This window comes from Thermobia domestica, chromosome 6, assembly GCF_964235325.1.
Source record: "Thermobia domestica chromosome 6, izTheDome1.hap1.1, whole genome shotgun sequence".
NCBI lineage: Eukaryota > Metazoa > Arthropoda > Insecta > Zygentoma > Lepismatidae > Thermobia > Thermobia domestica.
Genome location: NC_137459.1, coordinates 157062521 through 157078018, shown reverse-complemented (window position 1 = coordinate 157078018; position 15498 = coordinate 157062521).

Sequence of the window (15498 nt, the reverse complement as noted above, 5' to 3'; positions counted from 1 at the left end):
ATTGAGTAATGCAAACTAAAGTTCTTTTTGAATTTTATACCCACTGCTTTCTATTTATAATTGCTGAAGCTGGTGTTTAATGTGTGGAGCGTTCCGAGCATAAGGCAATCAAGCCATAAAGTTAGAGAAAAATGGCCATAAAATTTGTATTCTAAACTTAATTACTTGGGCATTTTCAATTAGTACGGCATGCTTAATTATATAGAAAATTAGTTTCTCTCTCTCTCTCTTTTTTTTTTTTTTTTACGTTGGTCTACTTTTCCTTGATTTGAAACTTTCAAATTTCACCCTATTTTCTACTGAAATGTGTCTGTAAGGCAACAAAGAAATAATTATATATGATAAATTTAAATTCATTTTAATTTGGAAGATGAGAAACACTTTGCCATTATATATCGTAAAGGTCAGACCCACCAGTATTGTAACAGAGAGGTGCTTGAGCCATTGACGGTAGAAATTCAAACTCCGATAAGTGATAATTTCACAGTCTTGTTTTATTACAAGTGTAACCTCTTTAGTCAATGGAGAGGAGAACGTGGGCCATCGGTCAGAGTTGATGTCGATGGGTTTTGGTGGGTCGGAGTTGGTCGCAATGGTTCTGAGTGGTTCATAGTTGGTGGTGGGTCAGAGTGGATCACGATGGTTGATGGGTCAGAGTGGGCCAATGGGGCATTTGGGTGGTGGGTGATAGTGGGTCATGGTGGGTCGTGGATCAAATTTTCATTGACCCACACCATCTCTGGTTAAAATTGTACTACAGATAAGAGGCACCGAAGATGCATGTCGGCTATTATGCTCACATTTTGCTCATGGATAGTACTCCACCAGGAAGCAATAAATCTGAAACGGGTTCACGGTATCACCTTCTAGAACTCGAGATGTAGGGGTTTGTCTGATTGGCTAAATTAAGACGTCAATGATTTATCCTTCAACAACCAAGCTTTTTATGATCGTTTCCGTGGGGAAGTCAGGAGAACACGTGCCTAGTAATCGTAATATTGATAGTTTGCGTCCACCCCGGGTATTTGTTTTGTGTTTTTTGATTCACCTAAATATAAACAAATCACACATATAGGCATTTTGACATCTTTTGGGAGAGTAATTTTGTGGGTCGTTGGCGTTTCATCGCGTCTCTGCTGCTGGTGGTAAAGTTTTCAAAATGGAACTTGGGCCACCACGGATCGTCGCTGCGAGGCCACCAATTTCTGGCGAGAGGTCAATAGTTGACCATCTGTAGTCCACCGACGCTTACAGCTTAGAGTAATGAACGATGTCTTTGCCTTGTAGAGTTCATGACTACCGACGTCGGCAGTCAACTAGCTTTTAGTATTCCTTTACTAACCATCTATTGTTCATGTTTGTACACGGTGTTGTCATAATAATAATAATAATAATAATAATAATAATAATAATAATAATAATAATAATAATAATAATAATAATAATAATTATTATTATTATTATTATTATTATTATTATTATTTGTAGTAATAGTAGTATAATTGATGATAGAATAATTATTGTCTATGTATTGTCTAGGTAGGACTACACAGGAGTTGGCTCGTTTTGGTTCGACTTGACTCTAATCCGAGTCGAGTTGGAAGATATTTTTCGCGCCGAGTTCAAGAGTAGACCTCAAAGATGTCTGTTTCGAGTCGAGTCGAGTTTCAAAGAAAAGTCGTTCGTGCCCATCCCTACTAATGAGAGCTTAATCGGAGTTAAGCGAAATTGAAAGTCTCACTATTTATCTAAGCGACCCCGAAAACTATGAATCTAATATCGATCATTTTCTAGCAATCTTTTATATGTATCCCCCTCCCATTTACCATAGGTAACCCGACAGCAATCTTTTTGAAACTATAAGAAATGTGGTTAAAATTACTCTAGACCAGTGGTTCTCTATCTAATTCCTATCACGATCCCCTTTTATCACACGCTCTTGCCAGCGACCCTTTTATAATTTGTTTTATAATAAGCTTGTGTGAGATTTTTAACATACCTATTTCTATAATAGTAGAATCCATTTTTTTGTTTATAGTGAACAGTGCCATGGAAAATCAGTGCCCGGGGCGAGAGTATAGTACGATGTCACCGTATATATGAGTGACGTCGACAGACTAGCTACGAAGCGCCACCATGGTTGGCACGAAGCTCAATAACATTTTCAAAATAAACCCTACCTTTCCTTAATTTTGAGCACATTTTATTACGTTTTTCCTTCTATTTTACACATGTGCACATGTACTTTCCTAACATGAGTAACACACTTCCTCCGAAATGTGTGGCCCCTTTTTTCGGCGCCCGGCACTGACAGTGGATACAGTAACTGTAATATCTATATTCCCAACGACGAAGGTGCTGGTTCAAGATGGATGTTAAACTCCTTCATTGAAGAGGCCATTAACGTATCCGATCTAAGCCCACAACTTCTTGACCAAATAATAGAATGATCATGCGACAAGTCTTTGCAACTGGTTTTTTGTAACGAAGACTTGGACAAGTTCTGCCTGATGAGGAGAGAAGAATATCCTGGTCTGGGGATTGCTGCTTTAAAAGTAATAATTCCATTTGCTATATCGTACTTGTGCGAAAGTGTGTTTTTTTATGGTAAACATTAAAACAAAGATAAGAAATCGCTTATCAGTAGAAAATGGTTTGATAATGTTCGTCATGAAGATTGAACCGGACATTGCTGCACTAGTGAAATTACACCATGCTTAGGTATCTCATTAGGTTTTAATTTTAATTGTATTTCAATGTGCAGGTATTGTTGCATGTGTATTTTTCTAGTATTTCTATATACAGTTCTCATTAGTTTTATATCATACCTCTTTGATTTAAATTCATTTTTAAACAACTCTACTAACTAACTAACTCTATGGCCTATGGAACCCGGAGGTTCAATGCCGCGTTCACAAAAGCTCTACACTGACTTCTATCCTTAGCCAATTGGATCCAGTTTCTACTTTGTATTCTTATCTCAGCGAGATCCATCTTAATATTGTCCTCCCATCTGCGCCTAGGTCTTCCTAATGGTCGTTTTCCGATTGGTCTTCCAGTCAAGATTTTGAAAGCGTTTCTACTTTCTTCCATTCTAGCTACATGACCTGCCCACCTAAGCCTTCTAGACTTGACGACCCTAACAATGTTGGGTAAACCGTATAAATTATGTAGTTCCTCGTTATGAAGTTTCCGCCATTCCCCATTCCCGTTCCTCTTGGGTCCGAATATTCGTCTAAGGATCTTGTTCTCAAATACTTTCAGTCTATGTTCTTCCCTCAGAGTAAGCGACCATGTTTCGCAACCATACAGAACAACAGGCATGATTATCGTTTTGTATATTTTAAGCTTCAAATTTCTCGACAGAATTCGCGACGACAAGAGACTTTGAACCGAATAGTAACACGAATTCTACACCCTTTGAAAATGTTCAGTAGACTTATTTTTTATTGTTCTTTACAGTGTGTATAAAAAATAAAAGTATGCTTATCAGAACAAAATTAAAAATAATATTTAAAAATAATTTCTGGTATTAGATTCTAACTATATTTATCTCTTCCGCCTATCTTCGCGATCCCCTAGGGGCCGCGACTCCCAGGTTGAGAAACCCTGCTCTAGGCATACATGAGTTATGTTGGAACATACATACATACACTTTTATGTGTATAAATGCAGATAAGAGAGAGTTGAGAGAGAGCGATTAAGGAATTGCCGCTCTCAATCCCTTCACTTTACTTTTGCGATTCGCGAATTTCTTGCGTGACAGTTTGGGGCTAGCTAGTTTTTTGTCTTGGACCACGATCCGATTTTCGATATGCTCTACCCAAATGCTGTAATGCGAATATTGAGAAGTTATCTGCGATGAAAGTAGCTGCAAATAAATACATTACATAACTTATTTATTGCTATTACACGAGTTTTTAAATTTGTATTCAATATTCACACATAACACACCGACGTTCTGTCAATACCTCAGATGTTATATTTTAAAGATAAGAATTACTTATGTCGTGAAATGATATGAATATATATATTCAACTGATATATACAACTGATGATATGAATTTATATATTCAACTGATATATACAACTGATGAATTGTAATGTAACTATTTTACATAATTTTCATGCATTGAGGAAAGTAGAATATCATAAAAGAATTTCACCTGAACGGGTATCGAACTCACGATTTAAGCGCTCGGTGGTGTACCACTGAGCTAATATGACCGCATTTCGGAAGCTGCTTCTGAAATATAACTGAGCTCATACGTAAATGCTCTTTTCCGTATGGAAATCACAATGACGAAACGAGAGTGTGAATACATAGTCTCGAAATATTGTATCATTAAGTATTTCAATGTTACTTTTTTCTACACTTAATACCATTTCAACATGTCTTATTATATTTAACAGAAGGAAAAACATATCTGTGCATCGTTTCCCGATTACTAAGGTTGGCTTTGGAGGTTCGAACCAGCAGCTTTAGTTTACTGTTTTCCGAAGATACCCGAAGTTGGACTTCGAAAGTGTTTGTCTCAAAACAGCTATCATCATATCGCTCAATCTGTTTGGTATATGGTATATGTTTTTATACGTGTAAAATCAGTATAACAATTCATTCTTTAAACAGCTTTTCGTATGTATTAATATTCCTTTATAAAAACTGTTTTTAATATTATTATTACGGCGCACCATTTTCAGATTTCTTTCGCGAGTCGTTGACCAAGTCGTTCCCCACCAGCGTTGCCAGACTCACAGCTCGGAATTATTCCAAAACCTGATCGAACGTATGCTAGATTCGGTCAAATTATGCTAGATCCTCATAATTACTAATTCAGGAGTTTAAAAAAACGAAGTTGAGATACGATAACGTAACTTAAAATACACAGAGAGCAAGAATGCATGGATAGAACTCAATACTTCACGCACCAAAATTTTAACTCAACTAAATTAATGCAGTCGTTGCCAGATTCAATGGCGTATATGTCGTATAAATGAATGCAAAGTTTTTGTTTACATATTTTGAAAGAAAATTACTTCGCAGCATAAGCGGAGTTGGGAATCGTCTGCTGGGGGGGGGGCAGATTTTTGGTCGGTCTCGGAGCTGTCATTTCAGGAATAAATATGATCATGAAGTCAGAAATAAAGATGGTGAAGTTGTCAAAAAGTTGGGGGGAAAATGGCCCCCATAGCTCCGCCCATGCGTCGGAGTTAAAGGATTAGAAAACCCTGGGTGGAGCCACAAAAAAGCCCAAACACGTTTCGAACTTACTTCGAAAAATAAGACTGCCTATATGGTTTACCGACTGTATGAATCAATGGAAGAGGATACATTTCTGCCGTTCTTTTTCTTCCCACGACCAACTTCTTTCTCATCTCCAGGTTTTACGGCTTTTTGATAAACTTGCTGAAATTGTGCTAGATTTGGGCAGGATGCTAAAAGCAAGATGCTAGATACATGCAAATTATGCTGGATCTAGCATCATTATGCTAGATCTGGCAACGCTGTTCCCCACAATAGGCGTGTCGTGCAAGTAACCAATCACACGTCAGGTACTAGCTTTTACCTATTGCTTCCTTCTCACAGCTCAGAACATTGGCAACTATGGATAGACGTTGAGTTGAGTTGATTTTAGTTTAGCGTCCCTTTCAGCAGCGAGGCTATATGAGACGTGGACCTACTGATTAACGTGGAATCCGAACCACATGAGCTCCCGCCGGGAATCGAACCCGGACCTCCCACGTCAAAGGCGCGGACGCTAACCACTTAGCCACGAAGGAGCTCATGGATAGACGTACAGCAGTAATTACTTTATGGGAGTTGGAAGGTTATTCTGCAACTGCAGCTAGCAGGCGAGTAGGTGTCCCGGCCTCTACAGGAAGGCGATGGATTCGGAAATATGGTGCTACAGGTCAGACTGATAATTTACGATCTCCTGGTCGTCCGCATGTGTCAACCGAAGCCCAAGATGCGAGATTAGTAAACGAAGCCCGGTTAGACCCACTAAGGACGTCTAGACAGCTAAGGGAAGTTTCTCTCTTTCCTGGTAGTAAGCATACAGCTCTGCGAAGGCTTCGTCATGCTGGGTTACGTGGCCGTGTTGCTGCCGTGAAGGAAAAACTCTCAGGCGACCACAAAATTTACCGTCTCGCGTTTGCACAGGCGAATGTGGGTCTCAATTGGGAAAACGTAGTTTTCTCAGATGAATCCATATTCACAACATCAAAGGAGGGACGCCGTTTTGTGTATCGTCCGAGAGGCACCCGATATGACCATGGATATGTGGCTGCTTGCAATCGTAGTGGCCATGTATCTATTTTATGTTGGGGTTGGATTTCCAGTCGCGGAGCAGGACAGCTTCATAGAATTGAAGGACATCTGGACAATGCTCAGTACTTAGACATTATCAGTAATATCATGGTGCTATCTGTACGAGTATTTCAGCCTGATGGTGTAATTCAGTTCCAGCAATACCAGTCGCCAATACATACTTCCCGTGTGATTCAGGAATGGTTCGCAGGGCACCCTGAGATTGATTTAATCGACTGGCCGCTCGTGGAGCAGACCTCAATCTCATGTAAAATATGTGGGCAGAAGTGAAGCGTACTCTAAGGGAAAGTTGGCCTGAGGCAGATCCACCAAGAACTCAGGATGACCTGTGGCATCTTGTTTCCGAAGCATGGCTGGAGGTAGGGGAAGGAGATAGATTTGTCACCCATGTAATAAATTCCATGTCCAGAAGAATGGAGCGTGTAATAAATTCAGAAGGGTCTTGGACACAATATTAATGTCCCCGCCTTAATTCCCGAAAACAGCCCTTTTCAGGGCTACCTAAACGCTTCTGAAAATATTTCTAGAAGTAAACCACTCCTTGTATCCGATTTCTGTGCAATCCTACCAACAAAAGAATGATAATTAGCTGTAGGCTTTGAACTCAAGACCTCTTTATTGGCAAGTCCGTACTCTACCAGTGAGCTAACATGAACACGCAAACCCAATCTGAAGAAACACGATTTTCAATTTCTGGTATTCGATGACAATGATGCTCATATACTTGGCAAATGTTGTATTCAACTTGGGATATTCCGCAACACACACACACACACACATAAACAAAGCGAAAGAGAGAGAGAGAGAGAGAGAGAGAGAGAGAGAGATGAATATACAAAAGCATATTCAACGTATTCGAATGAGACTCTAAGCAACGACATTCCGTTCTAAAGAGAATTTGTGTTTCTTCCCGTGACGTTAAGGGGATCGGGAAAAGTTATGTGTCTTGAAGCAGGATACGACTTTGGATTCTCTGTTTATACCTTCTGTTTATGCATCGAATAACTTTTCAAGAACATAAATGACATTCTGTATTATGAATGTTGAGAATTACCCTCTATATGACAAATAGCTGCAAATAAATACACTACATGATTTATTTATTGCTATTGAACGAGTTTCTTAACTTGTATTTACATCCTCATATATAATACCGACCTACTGTGAAAATTATCTCAGATGTTATATTTTAAACATAATAATTACTATGTTCTGCAATGATTATGTTATATATACACAACTTGTGTATTCTAATGTAATTATTTTATATAATTTTTCATGCATTGCGGAAAATATAATTTTAAAAAAAGGATTAGCCTAGACGGGATTCGAACCCTCAACCTTATGATTTAAAATCCGACAGCTTACCAATGAGCTAACACAACCTTCTAGCGATGTATAACGGATCTCAAGATAATTATGACATTCATATCCATTACAAACGCCGTTTCTGTTCTACTTTGACTTTTATTTTAGTACTCAGGCGATAATTATGTTCTATTTCTTAACTTTGAGCATTCTTTTACATATGGAAAGATTCTTTAACGTATTTAAATGTTCCATTGCGTATGGAGAGCTAAATGACAAACAAGCATGTGCTGACATTGAAAAAAAAGGTTTCGAAATATTGTATCATTAAGTATTTCAATCAATGTTGCTTTTCTAAACACTTGGTAACAAGTCTTATTATATTTAAAAGAAGAAAAACACATCTGCAAACTTTTTCCCGATTGCAAAGGCTGGCTTGGAGGTTCGAACCTGGCTTACTTTTTCCCGAAGATACCCGAAGCTGGACTTAGAAAATTTTTGCCTCAAAACACCAATAAAGAATGCGCTCAACCTTTTTGAGACAAGGTGTACCAAATTTCACAGAAGTAAATCCCCACGCTGAGTGGGTTTGCATATCCAGGCTCCTAACTATGAAAATATTTACGATCACTCCAACCCCAATCATTTCACAGATTCAACCTGTTGTATAAAAGTTATTAGGACATAAAATTGAATGTAATTTATACGAAAAACCCTTTTATGCATTGCAAGATCTGTAACGTCCAAATATTCACCACAAACTTATAGTTGTATCGACATAAACAAAACAAAAAAGTGTGGAGCAGGAAACCACTTTACAACAAAAAGTCAAAAGAGGTCACTGAAGACATACGAACTGGTCGAGCGGTTTGGGTGACTAGTCTGTCAATCAGAAGTTTATGTGTTCAAACCCTGTAGAAAATATTCGTTTTTTTTTCTTAAAAGTGTGTTCCTATTTTCATCAGAGGACTGAGAACATTTCTTTGAATAAATCTTTGGAAATTACTTTTCTCTCAAATTCGATTAGAAGCGAACATTATATGAATTGCTAATCTAAAATCCACAGCTGAGAACAAAATATTAAGTATGTTCAATATGTCATTATTATCATTTGATTTGTAATTAAAAAGTAATTATAAGCATTGACGATTTCAGAAGATTCTCCCCGGTAATGGTCAAGATATGAATGAGAAAAAACTGATAAAACATTATTAGTCTACTTTGAGCATGATCGAAAATAACTTATGGCCACGAAGGGGAAATTTATGTCGACAGGGTCTCAAATTCTCCGACGGGTCATGACCTGAAATTATCATTGTTTGAAAGGTTTCCTTAACAAATAGAATATTATATTTATTTCTCCTTCTACGTTTTGAAATGGAAAAATCATAATTTTAAATAGAATTATAATACGATAAGCATAAAGATTTATACAACTAATGAAGTAAATATCCTTGTGTAAGTTATCGATTTCTATTCGGATTAAAACTCGAATATTCGTTTGCATCACACTTTAAAGTAAATCCTCTCTATATATAGTTCCTACTGGAAAGCATGTTTAACTCCAATTACTTAATCAATATTTTTAATAATATATTTTTATTGTAATACTCTTACTATTCAATGTTGTATGCACTTAATTTCCCAAAGCAAAACCTCACAAATGTATAATTGACTAGTAAATATTATCAAATAAATTATCATTTAGTTTACGTAAACATTGCATCGCCTGATTTGAAACTTCGTATTTTAAATAATAATAATAATAATAATAATAATAATAATAATAATAATAATAATAATAATAATAATAATAATAGTAAAATCATAGCCATATCTTTATCAGAATTTCAGGCTTAGTCAATAAATGAATTCAACATAGTCTCTATTCGAAGCTCTATTTAATCGAATCAGATAGAAATACGAAGAGGAACTTCGAGAACAGGTAAAAGAAAAATGTTACTTTGGTGGGTTTGGAAGTAACTTTTAAGAGTTTTTTTTTTTTTTTTTTTTGCAAATTACAGACAAATGCCTTGGACACTTTTTTCTTTTCTTTAAGTTAACTGATTCACCGAACGTATCTGACATATGAGTAACTTGTCTCTATTTTCTACTCGGTTATACACGTTTTACAATCTTTTCCATTAACGACAAGAACACGAACACAAAAACATCCACATAGGTATGACAGTTAAAATTTTTAACCTCCCCCACGGGGAACCGAACCCGGGACCACAAACACCTGAGGCACACGTGCTCGCCACTAGACCAGCGGGAAGAGCAAATCAAATGTATTTTGTAGTGTCTGAAGTTTATAGCTATTTCACCCTGTTGTAGTATGTTTATTGATTTTTTAATGTTTACCGTATTCGTTACTTTGAGGAATGATATATATTATTGATATAGGTTTTATTACATATTCGGCCATAAATATTATATAAATTATCAGAATTATTCATGATCTTCCATGGAAATTCACTGGTGCATGCACAGTAGACAGACAGTGTAATTGGAAGATGAGTTCAACAGAGATTATAGGGCTATATTCCGCCGATTATATTTTATTTAATAACTATTTAGAAGAGATAACGAAAACGAGTCTACATAATGAAGATGGAATTTCCGTAGAAGATAGAATGGTGAGGTGTATACGGTTTGGGGTTGATATGGTTGTTGTTGTAGAATCTAAAAAAAATTAATAAGATGTAAAAAACTTGAGAAAGGCTTGTGAAGAATATGGGATGAAAATAAATGTTAGAAAGACAAAATCCATGGTGATTGAAACGAAGCAATCGGTGTGAAATATAGAAGTAGGAGCGGGAAAAAACAACAAGTGATTAGTTTTCGATATCTGAGTACTATTACTAGTGATGATATGACATGCGAACGTGAAATAAAAGCAAGGATAGAAATGGCGAAAAGAGCCTTTAGGATGGAGGAAATAGTATTTTGAGGGGTATGGTGGCAGGGAAGAGAGGGAGAGGACGAATTAGACTATATAGAAACAGAATTAGGCTATTGGCGATATCAAAACAGAAAAATCGTATGTGAAGATGGAGAGGTTAACAGAAGATCGTGGAGCATGGCAGCTTCTCAGCTGCGGTAAGTGACCCGCTGGTAATGGCGGAATACTTCTGATATAATGATACTGATGATGCACAGTAGGAACAGAAATATCCACTTTACTGTCATTGCTAATACGAATCACAATGCAAATTTCTACAGGTTGTCAAAATACCTCGCTCTAAAAGCTGTAGAAAACTATCTGTTACTATGCGAGGGAAAATCATAGGTCGAGCAACAATTAGACAAATTGCCATTCAGATAGCTAGGGGTATGAGCTGTGACGAGAAAACAGTGATGCGGTATGATTTAACGGTATGAAGAAGGTAGTGAATATTTCACATTTTGGCCAAGAAGTAGGAGACCAATAATAACAATAATAATAATAATAATAATAATAATAATAATAATAATAATAATAATAATAATAATAATAATAATAATAATAATCCCAGGAATTTATATTTATTTCCAGCAAAACTTTTGCATACCCTCCTAGTGCAATATGATGTTTTTGTAAAACGGCAATTATAAAATTGTCAAGCTGAATTTGAAAGTCATAATAAGTAATGCTTTATTTCTTTATTGCACAATTCTTTTATGCCAGTAGCTTTCGCCACCTTACTCGCTCTTCATGCTTACTCAGGAGGAAGCTGCGGGTCCCTAGGTTGGGAACTACTGCTTTCCACCAAGGAATTCAGACAGCCTGTTAGAAATTTGCGTTCTGACCAACATCAGAAAATTGTGTTCTTCTGTTTCTACTGCGCATGCACCAGTGAATTTCCATGGAAGATCATGAATAATTCTGATAATTTATATAATATTTATGGCCGAATATGTAATAAAACCTATATCAATAATATATATCATTCCTCAAAGTAACGAATACGGTAAACATTAAAAAATCAATAGACATACTACAATAGGGTGAAATAGCTATAAACTTCAGACACTACAAAATACATTTGATTTGCTCTTCCCGCTGGTCTAGTGGCTAGCACGTGTGCCTCAGGTGTATGTGGTCCCGGGTTCGATTCCCCGTGGGGAGGTTAGAAATTTTAACTGTCATACCTATGTGGATGATTTTGTGTTCGTGTTCTTGTCGTTAATGGAAAAGATTGTAAAACGTGTATAACCGAGTAGAAAATAGAGACAAGTTACTCATATGTCAGATACGTTCGGTGAATCAGTTAACTTAAAGAAAAGAAAAAAGTGTCCAAGGCATTTGTCTGTAATTTGCAAAAAAAAAAAAAAAAAAAAAAAAAAACTCTTAAAAGTTACTTCCAAACCCACCAAAGTAACATTTTTCTTTTACCTGTTCTCGAAGTTCCTCTTCGTATTTCTATCTGATTCGATTAAATAGAGCTTCGAATAGAGACTATGTTGAATTCATTTATTGACTAAGCCTGAAATTCTGATAAAGATATGGCTATGATTTTACTATTATTATTATTATTATTATTATTATTATTATTATTATTATTATTATTATTATTATTATTATTATTATTATTATTATTATTATTATTATTATTTAAAATACGAAGTTTCAAATCAGGCGATGCAATGTTTACGTAAACTAAATGATAATTTATTTGATAATATTTACTAGTCAATTATACATTTGTGAGGTTTTGCTTTGGGAAATTAAGTGCATACAACATTGAATAGTAAGAGTATTACAATAAAAATATATTATTAAAAATATTGATTAAGTAATTGGAGTTAAACATGCTTTCCAGTAGGAACTATATATAGAGAGGATTTACTTTAAAGTGTGATGCAAACGAATATTCGAGTTTTAATCCGAATAGAAATCGATAACTTACACAAGGATATTTACTTCATTAGTTGTATAAATCTTTATGCTTATCGTATTATAATTCTATTTAAAATTATGATTTTTCCATTTCAAAACGTAGAAGGAGAAATAAATATAATATTCTATTTGTTAAGGATACCTTTCATACAGTGAAGATTTCAGGGCATGACCTGTCGGAGAATTTGAGATCCTGTCGACATAAATTTCCCCTTCGTGGCCATAAGTTATCTTCGATCATGCTCAAAGTAGACTAATAATGTTTTATCAGTTTTTTCTCATTCATATCTTGACCATTACCGGGGGAGAATCTTCTGAAATTGTCAATGCTTATAATTAGTTTTTCACTACAAATCAAAGGATAATAATGACATATTGAACATACTTAATATTTTGTTCTCAGCTGTGGATGTTAGATTTGCAATTCATATAATGTTCGCTTCTAATCGAATTTGAGAGAAAAGTAGTTTCCAAAGATTTATTCAAAGAAATGTTCTCAGTCCTCTGATGAAAATAGGAACACACTTTTAAGAAAAAAAAACGAATATTTTCTACAGGGTTTGAACACATAAACTTCTGATTGACAGACTAGTCACCCAAACCGCTCGACCAGTTCGTATGCCTTCAATGACCTCTTTTGACTTTTGTGTAAAGTGGTTTCCTGCTCCACACTTTTTTTTTTATTTTGTTTGTTTGTTTATGTCGATACAACTATAAGTTTGTGGTGAATATTTGAACGTTACAAGTCTTGCAATGCATAAAAGGGTTTTTCGTATAAATTACATTCAATTTTATGTCCTAATAACTTATATACAACAGGTTGAATCTATGAAATGATTGGGGTTGGAGTGATCGTAAATACTTTCATAGTTAGGAGCCTGGATATGCAAACCCGCTTAGCGTGGGGATTTACTTATGTGAAATTTGGTACAACTATGCCCAAGGTTTCCATTATAATCCACTGTACTACATTACAGTACAAAAGTAGTGTTCACTCAAATGCTATGAAAAAAATTTAAATAATTTCCAACAATATTCATATTTGTAAATTACCTAGTAAATTGTAGTCTTCATTGTAAATACAAGAATAAATATACAGGAAGCCTGAAATATTTTCGCACTCTTATATCACAGATGTGAATTACTTTTAGTGCAGAAAGTATGTAGAATTAACAACAGGGACACTATTATAAAACATTGTACGTACTAAATTACACTGCAAAACATAATATTTAAAAAAGTGGAAAAATTCACATTTGTAAACAGTGAGTGTTTTCGGAAAATGAAAGGTTTAATTGGTAGGCTATTGCAAGACAGTTTCCGCGGTTTATGTTTCAGAAAAAAAAACTCTGTTATTGTCTCTAACATGTATAGATGTGCGTAAAGTGTATGTAATTAGCCATGTATATGATTGCCAGAATAGAAGTAGTAATAGAGTTCTTTCTTATAAATTGTGTGTTTGCTGTCCAAAGTTAAATGGAAGAAATAATACCGGTTCAATTGAAGTATGTGTTGGTAACAGATGTGTGCTGTAAAGGGAAGTGAATTCCTCAAGGAATAGTTTTCTAGAACTTGACACCTTATGGCAAAGCCACAACCGGGGGTCTGGGGGCGGAGCCCCCAGCGAGCTTTAGCGAGTTACACCTCTAAAAACGGAATAGTAATCGGGTTATATATGCGTTTTTTAGTATCATTAAGGAAATGATGTCTTTTTATTTAATTGTAATAAGAAATTAGAAAGACACCATTCTAATACACTGTTATACTACTATGCAAAAAGTGGTTTGTTTAAAATGCTATAAACAAATTTTCAAAAGCCTCCAATAATATTCATATTCTAAATTACTTAGTTAGTATTCGTCTTCATTGAAAATATGAGAGTAAAGATACACGAAGACTCTATGTAATTGCCCAGTGTATATAAACATTTCAAAAAGTCTTGCTGCCCAGTAAGTACATTTTTTACCAAAGGACACCATTATAATAAGATGTACTACGTTACACTGCAAAAACTAGTGTTGAATCAAATGTTTTGAACTAATGTTTAAAAAGCCTTAACAAAATTCATTTTTATAAATTACCTACAAATTGTAGTGTTTATTGAAAATACAAGACGAGAGATACTGGTTGACTGCAAGAAATTGTCCAGTAAATATGAAATATTTGAAAAAGTCTTGCTGCAAGTAATATGTACAACTATGCCCAAGGTTTCCATTATAATCCACTGTACTACATTACAGTACAAAAGTAGTGTTCACTCAAATGCTATGAAAAAAATTTAAATAATTTCCAACAATATTCATATTTGTAAATTACCTAGTAAATTGTAGTCTTCATTGTAAATACAAGAATAAATATACAGGAAGCCTGAAATATTTTCGCACTCTTATATCACAGATGTGAATTACTTTTAGTGCAGAAAGTATGTAGAATTAACAACAGGGACACTATTATAAAACATTGTACGTACTAAATTACACTGCAAAACATAATATTTAAAAAAGTGGAAAAATTCACATTTGTAAACAGTGAGTGTTTTCGGAAAATGAAAGGTTTAATTGGTAGGCTATTGCAAGACAGTTTCCGCGGTTTATGTTTCAGAAAAAAAAACTCTGTTATTGTCTCTAACATGTATAGATGTGCGTAAAGTGTATGTAATTAGCCATGTATATGATTGCCAGAATAGAAGTAGTAATAGAGTTCTTTCTTATAAATTGTGTGTTTGCTGTCCAAAGTTAAATGGAAGAAATAATACCGGTTCAATTGAAGTATGTGTTGGTAACAGATGTGTGCTGTAAAGGGAAGTGAATTCCTCAAGGAATAGTTTTCTAGAACTTGACACCTTATGGCAAAGCCACAACCGGGGGTCTGGGGGCGGAGCCCCCAGCGAGCTTTAGCGAGTTACACCTCTAAAATCGGAATAGTAATCGGGTTATATATGCGTTTTTTAGTATCATTAAGGAAATGATGTCTTTTT